General features: G+C 29.7%; 1 non-coding gene across 1 annotated transcript; it reads left to right on the top strand.

Moving 5' to 3' along the window:
• Nucleotides 1-1070: 1070 nt before the first annotated feature.
• Nucleotides 1071-1142, top strand: TRNAG-UCC. The gene has a single exon. It is a non-coding gene; the product is annotated as a tRNA-Gly (tRNA).
• Nucleotides 1143-2643: the final 1501 nt, after the last annotated feature.

Here is a 2643-nt window from a genome sequence, read left to right as displayed (position 1 = left end):
CTTACTTATTAATAAATATAGATGGACCCCGTCAGTGTATACTTTTGTAACAAAATATTCTGTTAATTATTTATTGTTTTTAACTTACTCATTGAATTTCATAAGAAGGTCTTTGGTTGAAACCTAAGGAATACAAACAAGATGAAATATTGCATTCAATCCAAGAATTGTTTAAGGATATGCACTTAGGCCTCACCTAGATATAGAGATTCGAAAATTACATAATTCATATTCTCAATAACATTATAACATTCCCGGTGAGAATGTAGATGTCATAGCGTTATACAAAGAAAGTACCATATAATGAAATTGTGTTTGTAGTCTAACAATTAGGATAATTGCCATCCAAGCAATTGACCCGGTTCGACTCCCGGAAAAATGCATTACCTTTGCATTCGTTAAGCCTCTCGAATTTAGCAAACCAAACATGCAGCACAAGAGCATAATTTCGTTAAGTTTTGCTTCTAGATTTAAGCATCCCTATGGACTAAACTCTTTTCAAATTTAATAATTTATTATATAAATTCCATTTTATATATATTTCTTTAAATAAAATTTATATTCACACTTCTATTAAATAAACTTTTATATTTTACCAGTTTGTAATTTTTATATCAATTTATTCACATCCTAATATTTTTAAAATATCTACTAAAACAAGTTGTTTCAATCGGTTGTTGAAAATTGAAATGAAAGATTCGTATTATATTGATTTTTATAATTTTTATTATTTTTTTATACATTACCCTCTTTTATATCACTTACTTTTTCATAAATACACATGGACCCCGTCAGTGTATACTTTTGTAAAAAATATTCTGTTAATTATTTATTGTTTTTAACTTACTCATTGAATTTCATAAGAAGGTCTTTGGTTCAAACCTAAGGAAGACAAACAAGATGAAATATTGCATTGAATCCAAGAATTGTTTAAGGATATGCGTTTAGGCCTCACTAGAAATAGGGATTCGAAAATTACATAATTCATATTCTCAATAACATTATGACATTCCCGGTTGAGAATGTAGATGTCATAGCATTATAGAAAGAAAGTACCATATAATGAAATTGCGTTTGTAGTCCAATGGTTAGGATAATTGCCTTCCAAGCAATAGACCTGGGTTCAACTCCCGGCAAATGCATTACCTTTGCATTCGTTAAGTCTCTCGAATTAAGCAAACCAAACATGTAGCCTATTTGGTTAAGTTTCGCTTCTCGATTTAAGCAACCTTATGGACTAAAGTCTTTTATATTTTACCAGTTTGTAATTCTGATATCGTTTTATTCACCTCTTAATATTTTTAAAATATCTACTAAAACAAGTTGTTTTCAATCGATTGTTGAATCTTGAAATGAAAGCTTCGTATTATTTTGATTTTTGTAATTTTTTTTTTTTTTTCTACATTACCACTATTATATCACTTACTTTTTCATAAATACACATGGACCCCATCAGTGTATACTTTTGTAAAAAATATTCTGTTAATTATTTATTGTTTTTAACTTACTCATTGAATTTCATAAGAAGGTCTTTGGTGCAAACCTAAGGAAGACAAACAAGATGAAATATTGCATTGAATCCAAGAATTGTTTAAGGATATGCGCTTAGGCCTCGCCTAGAAATAGAGATTCGAAAATTACATAATTCATATTCTCAATAACATTATGACATTCCCGGTTGAAAATGTAGATGTCATAGCGTTATACAAAGAAAGTACCATATAATGAAATTGCATTTGTAGACCAACGGTTAGGATAATTGCCTTCCAAGCAATAGACCTGGGTTCGACTCCCGACAAACGCATTACCTTTGCATTCGTGTTAAGCCTCTCGAATTAAGCAAACCAAACATGCAGCCCAGAGCTTAATTTCGTTAAGTTTGGCTTCTCAATATAAGTAACCTTATGGACTAAACTCTTTTATATTTTAGCAGTTTGTAATTTTGATATCAATTTATTCACCTCTTAACATTTTTAAAATATCTACTCAAACAAGTTTGTTCAATCGGTTGTTGAAACTTGAAATGAAAGTTTCGTATTATTTTGATTTTTGTAATTTTTATTATTTTTTTCTACATTGCCCTCTATTATATCACATAGTTTTTAATAAATATACATGGACCCCTTCAGTGTATACTTTTGTAACAAAATATTCTGTTTAATTATTTATTGTTTTTAACTTACTCATTGAATTTCATAAGAAGGTCTTTGGTTGAAACCTAAGGAAGACAAACAAGATGAAATATTGCATTCAATCCAAGAATTGTTTAAGGATATGCACTTAGGCCTCACCTAGATATAGAGATTCGAAATTACATAATTCATATTCTCAATAACATTATGACATTCCCGTTGAGAATGTAGATGTCATAGCGTTATAAAAGAAGTACCATATAATGAAATGAAATTGTGTTTGTAGTCTAACAATTAGGATAATTGCCTTCCAAGCAATTGACCCGGGTTCGACTCTCGGCAAATGCATTACCTTTGCATTCGTTAAGCCTCTCGAATTAAGCAACCAAACATGCAGCACTAAGAGCATAATTTCGTTAAGATTTGCTTCTCTCGAATTTAAGCAACGGAGCCTATGGATAAACTCTTTTCAAATTTAAGTAATTTATTATATAAATTCCATTTTAATATA

This window comes from Ipomoea nil, unplaced genomic scaffold, assembly GCF_001879475.1.
Source record: "Ipomoea nil cultivar Tokyo-kokei standard unplaced genomic scaffold, Asagao_1.1 scaffold1769, whole genome shotgun sequence".
Lineage (NCBI taxonomy): Eukaryota > Viridiplantae > Streptophyta > Magnoliopsida > Solanales > Convolvulaceae > Ipomoea > Ipomoea nil.
The sequence above is the reverse complement of the archived record's forward strand: the minus strand, read 5'-3'. Positions and strand labels throughout refer to the sequence as shown.